This window comes from Moschus berezovskii, chromosome 11 (genome assembly GCF_049115385.1).
Source record: "Moschus berezovskii isolate FMDL1 chromosome 11, NW_MosBer_1.0, whole genome shotgun sequence".
NCBI lineage: Eukaryota > Metazoa > Chordata > Mammalia > Artiodactyla > Moschidae > Moschus > Moschus berezovskii.
The window spans coordinates 75,330,465-75,350,675 of NC_142470.1; the positions used below are offsets into that span (position 1 = coordinate 75,330,465).

Below are 20,211 nucleotides of genomic sequence, written 5' to 3' on the forward strand. Positions count from 1 at the left end.
AATATCACATTTTGCAAATAGAAGATTGAAAGCTTCCAATGAGTAATTATTCTAGATATATTTAAATAGTATATTTCATAGGATGTATTACAATGTAAATGGAATTATTTTTATTTAAATATATTTAAAATAATCTAAGGGCAAGTAGACTTAGTTTAGACTTAGTCACAAAAATGCCAATTTTTGTGGCATATTCTGCTTATCAAAAGCTTTTTCTTTTTTAAAATTAATTTTTATTGGAATATAGTTGCTTTTCAATGTTGTGTAAGTTTCTGCTGTACAGCACAGTGAATCAGCTATATATATACATATAAATATATTTTATATGTATATATATATACATAATCTCCACTCTGTTTGATTCTTTTCCCATATAGGTCATTACAGAGTACTGAGTAGAGTTCCCTGTGCTATACAGTAGGTTCTCATTAGTTATCTATTTTATACATAGTAGTGTATATATGTCAGTCCTAATCTTCCAATTCATCCCTCTCCCCTCTTGGTATCCATACCTTTATTCTCTACATCTGTGTCTCTATTTCTATTTTGCAAATAAGTTTATCTGTACCATTTTGCTTGGTTTCATTACTTATACTTAAATACACATTAAAAATATAAAGAGAACAGTTTAAAGAAAGAGTATTTGGGGCTTAATTTCAAAGTGCTGTTCAGAGAGATAACCAATTGTGAAAGTACATAGGTATGACAGACACATCATCATTAATTCATGATAGTGACTTAAGAATATAGGAATTATAAAAATAGAAAGCTGAAGAAGAGAAATGTGGCCACCTAAAATGTGACTAGTAAACCTTTCATGAGTTTCAATTAATGTGTCAATTCAATACCAGCCAAACTCTCTTGGTATTGAGAAAACTAATAAGCATAGTTTTGCTAGAAACTCATTATTGTAAGTAACAATCTTCCTTCCAAAAATTATATACTGTTATGTACATATGCAGTTCATGGGTGGGTTTGTGAGAATTTAAGTGTGGAATGAACATAAAGACTGCTGATTAATGATGCAGATGGTTGTGAGTAAATTGGACATGCTCTGGGTGATATATGCTTACAGGAAAATATGTGGACCGATTATTACTCTTCTCTTTACTCCAGTGAAATCCAAAACAGATCAGTTTAAAGCAATGCGCTTCCAGGCTTTTTGACCCATATGCAGTGTTCTAGACAAGCTGAGCACAGTTTTACTACTGGTGTGTTGAGTTGCTTAGTCGTGTCTGACTCTATGTGGCCCCGTGGACTGTAACCCGCCAGGATCCTCTGTCCATGGAATTTTCCAGGCAAGGATAGTAGAGTGGGTTGCCATCTCCTGCTCCAGCATATCTTCTTGACACAGGGCTCAAACCTCTGTCTTCTGTGTCTCCTGCATTGACAGGCAGATTCTTTACCACTGTGCCACCTGGGAAGCCCCTTACTTTTGGACTCTAGTTCAATAAATTTTATTTTCCAGCTGTTAAAAGTGAACATATATGTATGTGTGCATTTTTGTATAGATGGATAGATGATAGATGGATGAACTGGCAGACTGTAATAAGTAAGCAAATGCAAATTTATTTCTCAAATTGGCAACAAGAATTCCAAACTATAGGACCTTCCCAGGTGATGCACTGAAAAGAATCCACCTGCCAATGCAGGAGATGCAGGAAACATGGTTCGATCCTTGGGTCACGAAGATCCCTTGGAGTAGGAAATGGGAACCCACGCCAGTCTTCTTGCCTGTAAAATTCCATGGACAGAGGAGCCTGGTGGGGTTGTCAAGAGTGGGGTATGACTGAGCAACTGAGCACGCACATTCATGAGTTTTGAACTCTTACATCTCCCCCTCCTCCCTTTAAAATGAAATTAAAACAAGGTAGGGATTCTTCTATAAGGACTATAAGCTTCAGTAAAATAGAATATTCTGTTTGAAACTGGCATAATGAAAGACACATTCATCCATGTTCTGGGTGCTTATGTTCAGAAACAAAGTGTTCCATTAATTTGGAAGAGTATTTGCTAAAACATACCACATTTATATAAGATGTTAACGAAGTTAGCACAACTTCCAGGTTTACAAATCACAACTACAATGCATTTTCCAAATTGTAAAATGGAGAAAAGAAGTCACCTGAACAGAATTGGTAGTAATTAATTGAGTGAGTGAGTGAGTGAGTGAAGTCGCTCAGTCGTGTCCGACTCTTTGCGACCCCGTGGACTGTAGCCACCAGGCTCCTCTGTCCATGGGATTCTCCAGGCAAGAATACTGGAGTGGGTTGCCATTTCCTTCTCCAGGGGATCTTCCCGACCCAGGGATCAAACCCAGGTCTCCCACATTGCAGACAGATGCTTTAACCTCTGAGCCACCAGGGAAGCCCTAAACCAGCTCCAAATCAGTCTTCTTAGGGATTAAAGATTTGAAAGAAAAGAAGGGATAATAAACCTGGACATCGCTCCAGAGTGAATGGTTGCTAACTCATTCCCTAAAAGGGGCACTGAGGACAATGATATATTCATGTTAATAATGTTAGCTACTCAGCTAAGCTCCAATACTTTGGCCACCTGGAAAAAACCTTGATGCTGGGAAAGACTGAAGGGAAAAGGAGAAGGGGGCAGCAGAAGAAAAGATGGTTGGAAGGCATCACTGTCTCAATGAACACAAGTTTGAGCAAACTCTGGGAGATAGTGGAGGACAGAGGAACCTGGCATGCTGCAGTCCATGGGGTCAGAAAGAGTTAGACACAACTGAATGATTCAACAACAAAATGTGTGACTTCATTGTATCTTAGCTGCCCAAAGGAATGTCTCCGTTAGTAAATACTGCATTTTTTGTTTCTACATAATTAAATTACTTCCTTAAAAAGAACTATTTACTAAATGTACTTAGTAATTAATTGTCAATCAAGACATTCTTGACTTTTGGCCTAGTGGATTGTATAATCTATCAGTTCAGTCAGTTCAGTTCAGTCGCTCAGTCGTGTCCAACTCTTTGTTACCCCATGGATCACAACACGCCAGGCCTCCCTGTCCATCGCCAACTCCCGGAGTTCACTCAAACTCACCTCCATCGAGTCGGTGATGCCATCCAGCCATCTCATTTTCTGTCATCCCCTCTCCTCCTGCCCCCAATCCCTCCCAGCATCAGAGTCTTTTCCAGTCAGTCAACTCTTCACATGAGGTGGCCAAAGTATTACTGTCAATAAAGATGACTGACAGAACTGTGTGTTGATTCTGCAGCTATCATTTGCTCTCTTTATGTATCAATGGGTTAAATCCTTTATTATTTTAAGAGTACAGAATGTCCTACAGCTTTTGTTTCATTTCCAAAACTTTAAATTTATCTATAGCAAAACAGCTATTCATTATTGAAACACTGAAAATTTGAGTCTCTGCAGAAAGAATCCTTATGGATTCAATTTTTGGTACTTGAGAGGTAGAGGGAAAGAATCTCAAAGAGATGGGCTCTATTCTTTGTCACGTAAATGTCAGATACCATTTTAGGGGGCAAAAAAAAATTAAAGAGAAAAATCTTATTGTTTGTTAGTGTTCCCTTTACTTCTTTCCACTGAAAACAGTTTTCTGAGAGTCATCATACTCACTCAAAAGGTTTATTGTATTAAGGGGAAAACACAAAGAGATCTTTGGAAAAATCTTGTACTTGAAGGGGGCTGGATTTTGAATTCCTTGAAGGGGAGAAGTTCTCTGTCATGTTTATAACTCTTCAAACTATCACCAGTCACTTTGTCCCTGGTACTTGAAAAGCACAATGCTAAAAGGACACAAAACAAACAGTTAATGGACATGCCTCACCTTGATTCTCTTTCCTGTACATCTATGCCCCTTTTCAAGTCTTGAGTGCTCCTGTATTGACGGTCATTCAGTCGCTAAGTTGTGTTTGACTCTTTGAGATCCCATGGGTTGCAGCACATCAGGCTTCCTTGTCTTTCACTATCTCTTGGAGTTTGCTCAAACTCATGTCCATTGAGTAGGTGATGACATCCAACCATTCTGTCGTCCCTTTCTCCTCTTGCCCTCAATCTTTCTCAGCATCAGCGCCTTTTCCAGTGAGTTGGTTCTTTGCATTAGGTGGTCAAAGTTTTGGAGCTTCAGCATCTATATCTCTGGATCATGTCTTTACTCAGCAGCAGCTGATATGTCATGGTCATTGAAGAGGTACTAGAGAATGGCTACATGAAGGGCAGCAGGGTGCAGAGTCTTCTAGAGAAACCTTCTGACTATAGAAAATGATCATTTCTCCCCTGTAAAAGAGGAAACTCTGTGATTGCATTATCAAATCCATCCATGTTGAAATTTCTAAATACAGTTAAACAGTTTTCAACAAATGGATCACTTCTTAATTTATTAAACAGATATTTATTCAATGTTTGGTAAATGTATTATGCTAAATGGAGTGACCAAGCATGTGGAATCCAAACTGCCTGGAATTAAACCCTGAATCTACCACTTCCTTGACTTCTCTGTGTTTGAATTCTGCACCTATAAATACAGATAGTGATAGGTTACTTTTTAGGTCATTGCATTATGTAATGTGTACTATGTTATAATCACCTATAATACTGCCTGGCACATGGTTAGTACTATAGTGTGCTTACTGTTTTTGTATATGTTCTACTGCAGGAGAAGGAGACCTAAATTAAAAAATGGCTTTAACAAAATCAAAGTTAATTTATCTTTCATATAACAGTGAGCAAATAAATCTGATTGAGATGGCTCTTCTGTGCAGAATTTTCAGGATTTTGTTTTTCGGTTCCATTAACTTTTGAAGAGACTGTCCTTCTCTGCTTAGTCTAAGGTGGATATTCTCACAGGAAGGGAGGGAGAAGGCCAGATTCCCCTGTACAGGCAGAAATTTGCAACTGCCCTCATCACTTCTCACTTGTTTTTGACCAGAACTCAGACCACACAGCCACAGGGGAGTCTGTAAACTCCCTTCTTTATATTGTATGGCCATGAGCCCAGCTCTGATTTCTATTACCTATACCAGGGAAGCCAAGGAGAAAGTTTATTAGAAGGACAGTTTCTAGTATCTGCCAGGATGAACTCATATAGAATCAGCACAGAAGTGGCTTTCCTTTCTAGAGCTGGTAGATTGTAGTACTGATTTTCCATTGTACACTGAAATACATGGGAAAAAAACACTTCTGCTTTTTTTCAGATACGTGAACTAAGTACAGCGCATTGCTCATTATTATTTCTGGCATCACTACAATCAGAAGGCTCTTAACCCCTTTATTTAACCCAGCTTTCAATCGTAGTAAGACGCTTTTAAAACTTTACAGCTAGCAGTTTCTTTGTTAATATTGTTGACTTCCTTGATTTCTCTTTAGCTTCAGTTCAGTTCAGTCGCTCAGTCGTGTCCGACTCTTTGCGACCCCATGAATCACAGCATGCCAGGCCTCCCTGTCCGTCACCAACTCCCGGAGTTCACTCAAACCCAACTCCATCAAGTCGGTGATGCCATCCAGCCATCTCATTCTCTGTCGTCCCCTTCTCCTCCTGCCCCCAATCCTTCCCAGCATCAGTCTTTTCCAGTGAGTCAACTCGTCGCATGAGGTGGCCAAAGTTTTGGAGTTTCAGCTTTAGCATCAGTCCTTCCAATGAACACCCAGGATTGATCTCCTTTAGAATGGACTGGTTGGATATCCTTGCAGTCCAAGCTTAAAATATCTATTAAAGCTCTTCATTCTTTAAAGAATATCTACTCTGATTTTCTTTTTTTTTTTCTATTACTCTATCCCAAATGTTTTCTGAATTGATTTTGTTTCTTGCCTTCCTTCCTGGCATCTTCTTTCATATTCTGGTTTAGATAATATACAACCTTCCCAAATGGTCACTTGGAAGACTCTGTTCTAAGAGTCATTATGGCGATGGAAGTTTGATCCTGAATCTTGTCTAATCACCTTCGTATTTCCTTGAGATCCATTACTTGACTCTTCCCTAAGCATGATTTCAGAAGCCTTAGGTTTGTTCATAAAGGCTTAATGAATTATAGATTGTTTATTAGCCTAAGGAAATAGGTTTGATTTAAAACATAGCCATTTCAAAAGGACTGGAGCAAGATCAGCAAGTTGGTTGGACTCCTTTTCTGTTGCTTTATATAAGGCACGGGCTAATCTCATTTCTTCCTTCAACTTTTTGAAAACAGAACAAGTTCAAATAATAACTCATTCTTTAAAATGGAGCTTGTAATTTGTACGATGTACTTAGGATGATTTATTTATTAAAATTGTAATAGAATAATGATTGGCTTCTAAGTGGAGACTAAGTAGTGGAAAAAACACATGCAGACTTACTTATTATCATCTGAGAGGATGAACTATTCTAATTCCTCAGGAACAACAAATATATCTCAAATAATAAATATAGAAGTCAGATTTTTTTAAAACATTGATCAGTGACCAGGGTATGAAACAATCTTTAGTGTTACTTTATTCAGTAAATGAGAACTGTAAAAATCTGCTGTAAATAACTGGATGCAGATATGGAATAAATGTACTCTTAATACATCATCATTAGAGCCAGGATTTAGCAGATGACAGATTTCTAGCTGATGTAGAAATTCAATCCTCCCTCCATATATAGCTTTCCTACTTTGGAAACATATTCGAAAGGAAGAGAGGATGTAATTGTATAAAGCCAGAAGTGTGAAATCTTTCATATATGAAAAGAAATCCATGATAAACCATTTCCTGAAAGTGGGCTACATGATTATAAATCCCTAAAGCGCCAGCTTGGGGTCAGATCAATTTTGAACATAACACAAGGATGGCGTTTTTTCTCCTGCATTATGCCAATATCTTTTGAAAATTTTATATATACAGAAGACAGGATCGTTGCATTTGAAAAGTGGACACACTACCCATAGAGAGCATATATTATCTGAAATAAATGTTCATTTTAAAAATAAAGTTTGTGTGTCCTGAGTTAGTAGCAGAGGCATCTCTTAATCATAAAAATCAGTTTTAAGAATCTTTAAAGAGTCAAGGGATATACCAACAACCAAGCTACATCCTCTTCCCAAACATTATGTCTAGCATAAGGCACTATAAATAGATTATGTAAAAATATATTAAAATGTTATACTTGGAAGAAATTTCAAAAGCCCAGGTCTGAGGAATCATTTAGTAGAAAGGTGCATGCTTGTTGAGAGTGGAACCTCTCTCTAGGGGAGAAAAGAAGTGGCGATGAAATATCTTTTTCCAGTTTTGTGGACATTTTACATAGGTGGTTTAGTTTAGTCTCTAAAGAACTTCATAAATTTAGGAAGGTACTACAAAGTTCTAGCAGTAATACTGACTCCTAACCTGGGTTTCCATGTAATTTTTAGGCTTTCTTACTGTGATTTCCCTGGGATTCCCCAACAAATATTCAAGAAAATGGTAGGACATTATACTGAGTCATAGTAGGGTAGTGTTAGCCTGTAAAGACTGATGCTTAGAATAAGAAAATCAAGAACAAGGTATAATAAGTGTCTAAATATTCATCTATATTCACATTCCATTCTATTCCATTATTCTTTGCTCCTTGAAAAAATCTGTGCCTGAAATTAATTTTCAGTGGTAACGACATTGGGCTCCAGAAGAAAAAAGATCAAAGAAGAGACTTGTCATAGTCTTCATTTTAGTTTTTTGGCATTTTAGCACTTACGGCAACTTCATTGAATTAGCCGTCATTTCAAAATCACCTCTTTCTATTAATTCTAATATTAGTATGAAATTAGGCTTATTAGCAAAGGCTAAAGAACTGAGATATGCTAGTCAAGAAGAGGGGAGAATACAGAGAAAGCTACCTTTTAGCTACATTGAGCTATTCAATACCCTGAGCATGCCGAGTGCCTAGTTTTGGTTTCTGAGAGTCCCTTGGACTGCAAGGAGATCCAACCAGTCCACTCTAAAGGAGATCAGTCCTGGGTGTTCATTGGAAGGACTGATGCTAAAGCTGAAGCTCCAATACTTTGGCCACCTCATGCGACGAGTTGACTCACTGGAAAAAATTCTGATGCTGGGAAGGATTGGGGGCAGGAGGAGAAGGGGACGACAGAGAATGAGATGGCTGGATGGCATCACCGACTCTGTGGACGTGAGTTTGAGTGAACTCCGGGAGTTGGTGATGGACAGGGAGGCCTGGCGTGCTGTGATTCATGGGGTTGCAAAGAGTCGGACACAACTGAGAGACTGAACTGAACTGAACCTTTTGTCCACATCACCCAATTTGCACTGAATTCCTACTCATCATTCAAGACCCTCTGAAATTATTATTATTATTTTTTGATGTGTGTGGGGGAGATACTCCTCAATGCAGCAAAGAAAAATTAACCTTCCTCTTCTATGCCTGTGTCAATAGTTTATATCACCATTACAATCATTCCCCTTTAGAGTTCTATTATAGTATGCCTAGTTAACCCAGAAGTTAATCATTTCTTTGTTAAATTACCACCAGGTGTTTCTCTCCATTTTTTGACATTTGAAGCAGTTGTTGTGCAGTGTCATGGTAGAGTGGAAGGAGAATGTGAACTTTGAAATAAGACACACCTAGGTTTAAACTTCGGAGAAGGCAATGGCACCCCACTCCAGTACTCTTGCCTGGAAAATCCCATGGACATAGGAGCCGGGTGGGCTGCTAAGAGTCGGACACGACTGAGTGACTTCACTTTCACTTTTCACTTTCATGCATTGGAGAAGGAAATGGCAACCCACTCCAGTGTTCTTGCCTGGAGAATCCCAGGGATGGCGGAGCCTGGTGGGCTGCCGTCTATGGGGTCGCACAGAGTCGGACACCACTGAAGCGACTTAGCAGCAGCAGCAGCAGGTTTAAACTTGGATCCTTCACATATTTACTTTGTGCAAATTATCTATAATTTTGGTGAGCTTCAGTTCTTATGCCTATAAAATAGAGACAATGAAATATATTGTACAGAGTAGTTCAACGAATTAAATGATAAAATCGTAGGTAACCAATGAGCATTAGTTCTTATTTGTGCTTGCATGCTAAGACGCTTCAGTTATGTCCAGCTCTGGGACCCTATCGACCATAGCCCACCAGTCTTCTCTCTAGGGATCGAACCTGTATCCCTTACATCTCCTGCATTTGCAGGCTGGTTCTGTACCACTAGTGCCACTTGGGAAGCCCAGTTCTTATTTGTATTCTTAGCCAAAGTGGCAGCTCAGCTCTTTCCCATGGTCCTGCACCATCAAAGACCTTAAGCACAATCCTTGTGGCAATAGCACAAAGTCAGTAATTTTAAAGCACTTTATTCGGAGATCAATCCTGGGTGTTCATTGGAAGGACTGATGCTAAATCTGAAACTGCAATACTTTGGCCACCTCATGCGATGAGTTGACTCACTGGAAAAGACTCTGATGCTGGGAAAGGTTGGGGGCAGGAGGAGAAGGGGACGACAGAGAATGAGATGGCTGGATGGCATCACCGACTCTGTGGACATGAGTTTGAGTGAACTCCGGGAGTTGGTGATGGACAGGGAGGCCTGGCGTGCTGTGATTCATGGGGTCGCGGAGAGTCGGACACGACTGAGCGACTGAACTGAGCTGAACTGAACTGATTCCCTCAGTTACTCTCCCAGGCTTCTTTTGTGTAGAAAGCTATATGGATGAGTGACAAAGGCCTGTAATACTTTATGAATATGGCAGTTCTGTAATTAAATGTAGTCAATCTATAATTTTTCTAAAATGATTACATATCAAGTAAGTATGAGACATAAGCATCTCATTCATCTTTATCGAGACACAGTGAAGTCTTTCCTACAGTCTGCTTAGAAAGGGTGTGCCCACTGAGGACATTCACCTAGTTGCAGCATGTAGACTAATGGCTTTTGTAAAGCAATCATTCTGTGTTTTACATGTGCTGGTAATTAAGATAGATTTAAAGGTGCTGCTCTAGTCAAGTGACTTCCAGGGACATTATTGTGATAAACTAGTGAAACGTTTTACACATCAGTGGTGGTTTGTCCTCTCTTCCAATGATCTTTCAGTGCAATAAAAATTTAGAATTTTCTGTTATTAGTGAAGCTGTCTGCATTGTAGTTTTGTGAGAAATTCACTTATGCCTACTGACTTTCTCACTCTTTACACAGTGATTCTTCATCCTCATTGAAATTTCAAGTTATTTTTGTCAGTTTGCCTTTTGATGTAAGTCAGTTTCCAAACATCCAGAAAGATTGTTTGGAATTTGGTAAATTAAGCATTGACAACATAAAGCAAATTCAGAACCTATATTTGTGAAATATTGGACAAGATTGAATTTAACAAGGTTGGAATGCAAGTTCAAATTTATTTTATTGCTCATATTTTTTTCTGTTCAATGCAGTTGTGTTAGTAAACAGACTTTTTCCCCCAAAATGGTAACATTAAACAACCATTTACTATTCCTCATTATTTTGTAATTTTTTTCCACTTAATATTAGGTGCAGAAAATATATAAAATATAAGAAATATTGATCAATATTCTCTATTATGAAAACACTTGCCTTGAGTCACTTTTGTAGGACTAATGATGGATTTGTATTGGCCTATCCAAGCTCTGTTGCTCCTTAGAATCAAAACATAAATTTAAGGGATGGCCATCTGAGTTAGTGATGTGGTTTGTCCAGAGGTGATCCAAAGCTTTGCAGAAATTATGACATTCAAATTTAGTATTAATTGATATTTTATGCCATTGTACCCAGTTTAGGGTCAGATGAAGCTTGGGGCTTGGCAAACAGGACCAGAAACACAGACAGAATATGGAATGTGTGAAATATGCATGATTCACCTTTTCTAGTCATGTGCAGAAATTTTACTAGTTAATGTATTTTTTCCAATATAAATTCTTACAAGTCCAAATTCCAGGCTGGACCAAGCAGTACTGCTAAAAACCATTCCTCTTCCCTCGTTCTTTGGAGTTTCTTTATCCTCTCCTCCGTCAGTTGTTAGGGATAAGGTTTTACCTGCAAGGACCTGAGGCCTAAGCCCAGCCAGGAAAACGTGTAAACGTGTTAATAAAGGGACTCTTTCAAAATGAAACAGATATACTCTCCCTGTGTCTTCAGTGGTTGCTCCTTTGGTCAAGAGGTTCTAATATAAGTTACTCATCAAACCACAGGGACCAGCCTGCCCTGACATGGCAGAAAATGCCTCATCCTTCTGGCTTACCTCGAGGACTGTTTCTTTAGGAAGTTTTCCCTGAATTCTGCCTCCTTCTCACCCCAGGCTAGAGCTTGTGCGCCCCTCAGACGCTCTGTTTTGATTTCTATCTAGGTATCTTTCTCCCTTACCGTGAGCTTCATGAGGACAAGGATCATATCTTATCCAACTTGTCTTCACTTCTTAGTATATAGTGACTCTTCCTTAATGAATGTATGAATGAACGACTATTTGCTATCTTCGTTTCTTTTTATATTTTTTATAACAGAATATGAAGCTTTACAAGAGAAATCTATAAAATTGTGTTATTGTTATTCTGTTTTAGATATTATAAATAAATAGACATTACTGTTGTTTAAACATAGTGGAAACAAATTGAACATTTCCTGGGAAATAAGGAGTAGAGTGAATTCACATTGGCTGTATAGGTAACAAGCTGGTAACTTAGACTGTCTAAGGTGTTTCAAGTTAATTCTGCTTTTATGTTACCTCATAAGATGACACGTTCAGTGGAAGAAGCTAGAAGGTCATGAAACTCATTTTGGAAAATCTTTTCAGAGGGTCCTAATGAATGTTATCTTTTACTAATATGAAGTTATTTGGGATAATATACACTTATTACAAAGATAATGCAGAAGACACAGGAGACTTGGGTTCGATCCCTGGGTTGGGAGGATCCCCCGGAGAAGGCAATGGCAACCCACTCCAGTATTCTTGCCTAGAGAATACCATGGACCGAGAAACCTGATAGGCTCTAGTCCATAAGATCACAAAGAGTTGGACACATCTGAAACAACTTAGCATGCGCACTTGTGCAAAGGTACTGTTGCTACTCAAAGCAGTTTTAGAATTTTCTGCTCTTGACATTAGAGCCAAAATATTAAATACATATGAAGTGTCACATTTCTATGAACATGGATTTTCTTCAGGATACAAAGATGAGACCCACTTTGGATACTGTGAGACATGGGAATGTCAGAAAATATAGGAAACCTTTGTAGTAGCTACATAGCCAGACATTATAAAAACTAGAGTGTGGTCATACTACGGGTCAGCCTAAAATATTTGAGACCTAATGAGCACAGAAGCAGAAAGGTGCAATGCAAATAGTTTTGAGCACTGGCAACATTCATATTGATCTGTAAATTCTCATATGTTTAGTGCAAAAAAAATCTTGTATATTACTTTTAAGCTTCACATTGCATGTCAGTCCTGAACTTTTAAAGGTACCATTTTGAGGCCTTGATTCTTGGTTAGCTCAACCAGAACACTTAGATGCTCTTCTCAAGTGTGGGCCACAGGCCCGTCTGTAAGGCAGTGATCAATTGTGACCTTGGGTAAAGAGTTTGACATGGAACCCTCCTCTAAATTGATAGTAATACATTTCAGAAACTGTTAAAGGATGAAAATGACTGATAATGCTCCAGATTAGGGGTTGGCAAACTTTTTCTCTAAAGGGCACAGGTAGTTTTCAGTTGTGCGCCATAGATCTCTGTCACAGCTACTCAACTCTGCAGTTGTAGTGCAAAAGCAGCCTTAGACAATATGTAAGTGAATGGATGTTGCTCCGTTCCAATACAGCTTTTTTTATGGACACTGAAGTTTCACTTTACATAGTTTTCATGTCTCACAAAATATTCTTTTTCTTTGGCTTCTTTTCAATCATTTTTAAATGCAAAAAAACACATTCCTTATTCACTGATATTACAGAAGAAGAAGTGGGGTTCTGTGGAATTTGACCCATGACCTTAGTTAGAGGACCCTTGATTTTAATGAGGTAACCAGTCAGTATTTAGGAATGTTAGGTCAAAGGGTGGCTGCCTACAGGGTGGATGCAGAGTTAAGGTGGCTTCCAGGAGCCATGCTCTGAGTGAGTTACCTGCAGCTCTAGTGTAAAGCATTTAAAGAGCACCGTTAAGGTTTAATAAACTGGCAGTTGTCATTCGGAGTCCCCTTTGTTTGGATGAAACAGGGTGCTAGAATTTATTGCTTCTGTGACTTAAAATTCCTGGACACACCAACTACACTTGCTCTTTTCAAATAAAAGTCAGTTTGGATTTATTTAGAGACTCTGCCCTTATGGAAGAAATACCAGAACAATATGTCTGAGAGAGCAGGATGCTCATTTCTTGGAAATCCCGCAGGCCTCTGGCATGGTAAAATTACTTCTAGCTGGTAATGGGGACATTCCCGTGTGACCCATAGGATGGCCTTTCAAGGGCTCCTGACTCTCAGGAATGAATGCTACTCTGGAAGTGGGGGTATGGGTTGCAAAGGCAGCCTTGAACATCTATCCACCTTGGTTTCTCTCTTTGGCAAAGTATAGCCTATTTAATAATTTCCTCCATATCTGGCCAAATGCCCTCTGATGCCTGGCATAGAATAGGTACCTGAACAAGCAACTGGGGATACAATTTTAAGCTAAAATCCTCCATCATTTTGAAATAGTTCCTCATATTTTCTTTTTGTACCTGAAGGAAGAGGCATGCATTAATGGATGCATATGTCTGGGTAAACAAAGGCAAATAAAACAGAATTATTTGTTGAAACTGTTTAGTTCCAGGGAGTGGGAAAGCACATGAGTCAGTGTTTCCTAACATCAGATTTCCCCCCTTAATTTGGAGCCTTACATTTTTTCTTTTCAACTTTGGTGGTTCAGCTCCAGGAGCAAAATGAAAAACCCTCTTCCCACCTATGGTAAGCATGCACAAGCATGATTACACGGGCTGGCTTCTCTCTGCTATCTTTCTAGAAATAGAAATGTGCTGGTACCACGTGGCAACATTACCTCCACAGTCGACTGGTAATAGTGCCTCAACTTCAGGCAAATGGGCCCTGAGATAAAATACAATCGTGGAAAGGGTGCTTGTGCCAGCCTCATTTGAAGAAAGGACCCATGATTCAGTTAGACTGTCAACTGCATACAGCAGAGTGCCTTCTAAACACCTACACTCATATCTTGGCCCCCACTTTTTGTCCAGAGGAGATCTGATTTTGCCAGTGTTATTTCTTGGAAACCTCATCCCTTCCCTGTTGGTCTAAACCAGCACTCCTAACTCCAAAGCGATAGATTATCAGGTACCCACAGACAGCCTCCTTCATTCCTCACTGCTGCACAGAGGGAGTGGGAACCAATGTCTCTGCCTCCCTTCACCAACATCCCTTTGCCTGACTGACTAGAGAACCCAGAAAACAGCACTGTCTTCTTATCTGCCCGCAGACATCGTTTACTCAGTTTATTAATCAGAAAGGAGGCTCAAATAGGACAGTTTTAACTAATACATTAAGCACAGACCCGGTGTTATGCCTGTTTCTTATATCAAGGAACCTGTCTCTGATATCTTTTATAGAGAATATTGGAGGGAAGTGTGACACTTAAAGTCCTTATTTTTTTGCTCTCTTCATACACAAGAACAACTCCAACAAAGCAAACCCAACTGAATCAACTGCTTTTACTTAGCAGTTGGTAGAAAGAGCTTCTTCAAATTGGGATAAATTTCAAGGCAAATGAAATCATAAATGCCATATAAACTTTTCCTTTTGGGGGTAAGAAGTGCTACTCATTTGTCATTAATCACCTTGCACAAGTAAATTTCACCTGTTGACTTTTCCTTTCTTGTTTCTAAATATGAACTTTGAGAGACTGCTTTTCAAAATATGTGTAGAGAAAAATGCCTGGTACTGTTTGTTCAGAACATATCTGAAAGCCATTTTCTCACTACTGTACTTAATTAACTTCCTTAATTTTCTTCTAAAGTTATCTTCTAATTTCATTTAAAAAATTACTGTCTAATTGTTTCTTAACATTTAAGTGCTAAGAATAACTGAGTTGGCTCAGGAAGCATCATTACCATTTGAGATTCAGAATTCTGAATATTGTCTTCTTGTAAAAAATTAATGAGTTTGCCAGAAGTTAGCTGATTATGGAATGTACAGCTATCATATTTCCTTCCTGTGCCCTGAATTCAAGTGTCTTGATCCTACTTGAAATCAATAGTCGTGAGATGCTGTATGTTTTATAGATAAGTAATTTATATACCCAGCTATTTGTAAATTATATAAATGTGTTTGTAATGCATATATTTGTAATATGCATTTCAATTTAATTTAAGACCTTAATTAATTAAACCTACCCTGAAAATTCATAGCTAATATTAAATTGCATTTAGAATTATAGTGAAATGACACTTTAAGTAGCAGGAAAGAAGCCAAGTTGTATAGAGTTTTGGCAAATATATCAAACAGTTTCTGGTTTCTAATGAGATGTCTTTTCTCTCAGTCTTGATTTATATCACCCATTCACATAAAAGGACCGTGAATAAGTATTGCGAATAATACTGGAGGGGGAGAGGGACGTATCATCACCACAAAATGCACAATTGTCCTAGAGGAGAGCTTTACCATTCTGGGGGAAATTAAAATCCCAGCCTCAGACATCATGGTTGCATTGTGAAGACGCCTTTTTAACAGTCATCTCTTTTAATAAATAACAATATCTAATGTGTAAAACTTCAATTTATTTGATGATTAATCCTTGGCTTTTGAATCTGGGCCTTAGGGGTCTGCTGAGTTATACATTCATCTCTATAATTACTACTTAGACATTGTTTCCATTTAAGTGTTACTTGGTGGCTCAGATGGTAAAGGATCTGCCTGCAATGCAGGAGACCAAGGTTCTAATCCCTGAATTGGGAAGATCACCTGGAGAAGGGAATGGCTACCCACTCCAGTATTCTTGCCTGGAGAATGCCACAGACAGAGGAGCCTAGCAGGCTACAATCCATGGGGTCTCAAAGAGTTGGACACAACTGAGCAATTGACACTTTCCCAAGTGTTACTCTGTATCCTCCAATTCAGCATTTTTAAAACCAAACTTATTTTCTGTCCATACCTGTCTTAGCTTCTACATTCTCGATTGCAACATATTGACAATCACCACTGGATTACCAAAATCAGAAATCTGGGAGTCTTCCTAGATGTCTTGTCTTTCTTCAGTTCAGTTCAGTTGCTCAGACGTGTCTGACTCTGTGACACCATGAACCACAGCATGCCAGGCCTCCCTGTCCATCACCAACTCCCGGAGTCTACCCAAACACATGTCCATTGAGTCGGTGATGCCATCCAATCATCTCATCCTCTGTCGTCCCCTTCTCGTCCTGCCCTCAATCTTTCCCAGCATCGGGGTCTTTTCAAATGAGTCAGCTCTTCACATCAGGTGGCCAGAGTATTACAGTTTCAGCTTCAACATCAGTCCTTCCAATGAACACCCAGGACTGATCTCCTTTAGGATGGACTGGTTGGATCTCCTTGCAGTCCAAGGGACTCTCAGGAGTCTTCTCCAACACCACAGTTCAAAAGCATCAATTCTTTGGCACTCAGCTTTCTTCACAGTTCAATTCTCACGTCCATACAGGACCACTGGGAAAACCATAGCCTTGACTAGACAGACCTTTGTTGAAAAAGTAATGTCTCTGCTTTTAAATATGCTGTCTAGGTTGGTCATAACTTTCCTTCCAAGGAGTAAGCGTCTTTTAATTTCATGGCCGCAGTCACCAACTGCAGTGATTTTGGAACCCAAAAAAATAAACTCTGACACTGTTTCCCCTGTTTCCCCATCTATTTGTCATGAAGTGATGGGACCAGATGCCATGATCTTAGTTTTCTGAATGTTGAGCTTTAAGCCAACTTTTTCACTCTCCTCTTTCACTTTCAAGAGGCTCTTTAGTTCTTCTTCACTTTCTGCCATTAGGGTGGTGTCATCTGCATATCTAAGGTTATTGATATTTCTCCTGGCAATCTTGATTCCAGCTTGTGTTTCTTCCAGGCCAACATTTCTCATGATGTACTCTGCATATAAGTTAATTAAGCAGGGTGACAATATACAGCCTTGACATACTCCTTTTCCTATTTGGAACCAGTCTGTTGTTCCATGTCCAGTTCTAACTGTTGCTTCCTGACCTGCATACAGGTTTCTCAAGAGGCAGGTCAGGTGGTCTGGTATTCCCATCTCTTTCAGAATTTTCCACAGTTTATTGTGATCCACACAGTCAAAGGCTCTGGCATAGTCAATAAAGCAGAAATAGATGTTTTCTGGAACTCTCTTGCTTTTTCCATGATCCAGCAGATGTTGGCAATTTGATCTCTGGTTCCTCTGCCTTTTCTAAAACCAGCTTGAACATCTGGAAGTTCACAGTTCATGTATTGCGGAAGCCTGGCTTGGAGAATTTTGAGCATGACTTTACTAGCGTGTGAGATGAGTGCAATTGTGCGGTAGTTTAAGCATTCAACTCAATCTGCTGTATCTTGTCTGAAATCTTTCCTAGTATCTCTTTATCTGACTCTTCCTCTCCATTCCAACCTTAACTGTTTTAGTTCATAAATCTGTCTTTTCTCACTAGGGTTAATACAATTGGAGAAGGCAATGGCATCCCACTCTAGTACTCTTGCCTGGAAAGTCCCATGGACGGAGGAGCCTGGTGGGCTGCTGTCTATGGAGTTGCACAGTGTTGGACACGACTGAAGCAACTTAGCAGCAGCAGCAGCGCTAGGGTTAATGCAGTCACCTTCCTAAAAGGTGTTCTTTCTTCAGTTTTGTGCGCCTGTAGATCATCCTTATGTATTTATTCCAGATTTCTTCCCTTAGCATTATTGGCCTTTGGGGCTGGGTAGTTCTTTGTTGCAGAGTGCTGCTGTGTACATTCTATGATGTTTAGCAACATCACTGGCCTCTACCCTCCAGATGCCAGTAGCATTTCTCTCCCAGTTATGACAACCAGGTGTTTCCAGACATTGTCAGATGTTCCCTGGAAGCAAAATTGCCCCCTACACTTGGCAACCACTGCTTTCGCCTCATTGTTAAATACGACTCCTAGAAGAGGAGATATTTAGTAAATGATATAAAGCAATTCATATGATATAATTACATATTTAAACATCCAGGAGAAAGATTTCTTTGAGTTTTGTTTGGTTTGGACATTAAGTAATACATCAAAATATGTATTTTAAGTTGTGCACCATTAATGCCATTAATATCTACTTTCATTTCAGTTCCCTTCATCTTTGATGTGTCTGCACCTGCTCTCTACCAGTTTAAGGTCCTTTTCCTTAAGAGTAGAGTACCTGATCTCCCAAGTTCAAATTACAAAATTCTTTATGATTTGATATATCAGGGAAGGATAGTCTAGAAATCTTCCTCGGTTATCAAAGTAAAAATTTAATACATAACAAAAATATTTGTGGATGCCGCTCCTTAAATGAAGAAAGCAAGCTGCAACATATGGGAACTCAAATCTTTTTATCAGCAACTAACACTTGTTTTCATTTGTTTAAAATGGTGTTTTATCGAACATGTGGTGGACTGTAAAAATGATAAAATATGGAAACAGAAACCAGATCATTCCATTATAATCCATTTGTATCCTAATAAAGACTACATCCTAGGATGTAGGATGTAGTCAGATGGTAGAAAGCAAACTTATCTTGAGAGACATGCTATAATTAGTCATCTTCCCTCTGTTGGTAGTTCCTATTGTAGGAAAATAAAATTTGCTGAATTTTAAATATTTAGCAAAATCTTCAGACAATGTAAGCTCTGGGCAGTGTCAAGAAGAAATCAGTATTCCTTCAATACTGGTTAACGTCTTTAAAAAAGTTATATAAACACCCTTTTGGAAGATAATACATCTCTATCCATTTCTCCTATAGATCCCACTCTGGTATTCTTGGGCTTCCCTTGTAGCTCAGCTGGTAAAGAATCAGCCTGCAATGCGGGAGACCTGGGTCTGATCCCTGCATTGGGAAAATCCCCTGGAGAAGGGAACAGCTACCCACTCCAGTATTCTGGCCTGGAGAATTCCATGGACTGTATAGTCCGTGGGGTCTCAAAGAGTTGGGCAAAACTGAGCCACTTTCACTTTTTCCCTTTGTCCCCCATAGATATTTTCATGATTTCTAATGCTAAGGGCATGTTAAAAATCATAATGAAAGATTAGATATTTTTGTCCTATCATTTGGGGATAAAGGATGTAGAAAGAAGACATTGATTAATTTTCAAATCAGGAAATTATAAAGAGATATTCAGTGTGAGACAAGTGCACAAAATGTGTGGGCACGGAATTTGAACAGTTTAGCACAGTCACCCAGATTAGTTTTGTTTTTATTACTTGTTTTTTAAGAAATACTGAGTCTCAAGCTCAATGAAATTACGTATTTCAGTAATTTACAAGTCTGTTTCTATTGCTTCCATGATGTTTAGATTATTACAACTTGGAAAGTACTTTCAATAAAATAGGGAGTTCTATTTATCAGCCCTTTGTACTTGAATGCCAAAATCAACATGTCTATATTGGATGAGGAGGAGGAGGAGGAGGTTGAAAATAAGGATGAAGATTAAAAAATGAAGAAGTAGAAGCAGAAATAGCAAAAGAAACGGTATTATCACAAAATATGCTGTTTCTTAGAGGCTAAAAATAATTTCCTGATTGTCAAGAAAATATAGAACTCCAGAATCTCATTTTTATATCAACACTTCTTCGGAGATAATGTGAATTCATATATATTTGTAGGAGTCCTTTGAAGCATTTTGCAATTATGCAGCAATTACTGTTCCTCACAATTTTTAATGTACTTACCCAGGTAACATGAGATGTTAACAGGAGATTTATCTAGTTCTTTGGTTTAGTTGTTTGATATTATCAGTTTGTCTCTTACTCCAATGAGTAACATTCGTGGCATGTTCATTTACTAGGTTTCTTAACTGACTTACTGGTTAAATGCCTTATCTAAGTGCTCTTCCTGAGCTATATCTTTTCTTAGGAATCTTTTGGTTTAATTTTTCTATATTGCTTTCCATAATAGTTGCAAGTTGAGAATATTTCATTCTCTCATGCTATTTTTCAACTTTTGTTCTCAAATATGTAATTTTATAGAATGTCAAATTGACTGTGTATTGACAAGAGAGCTGTATGGGTAATTTGAAAATTTTTATATGGGTCTTAGTGTAAGTGAAGGTCTTAAACATGCAAAATATTCTAACAAGTGACATGCAAGTAAAACAAAG

General features: G+C 38.6%; 1 protein-coding gene and 1 pseudogene across 4 annotated transcripts in view; one reads left to right on the plus strand and one right to left on the minus strand.

Moving 5' to 3' along the window:
• LOC148776202 (F-box/WD repeat-containing protein 2 pseudogene) overlaps positions 1-14,176 on the minus strand; it is a 56,336-nt pseudogene extending 42,160 nt beyond the window's left edge.
• Positions 1-20,211, plus strand: part of LOC148776201 (neurexin-1-beta) — a 795,940-nt gene that overhangs the window by 349,667 nt on the left and 426,062 nt on the right. The gene's annotated exons all lie outside the window — the stretch shown is intronic.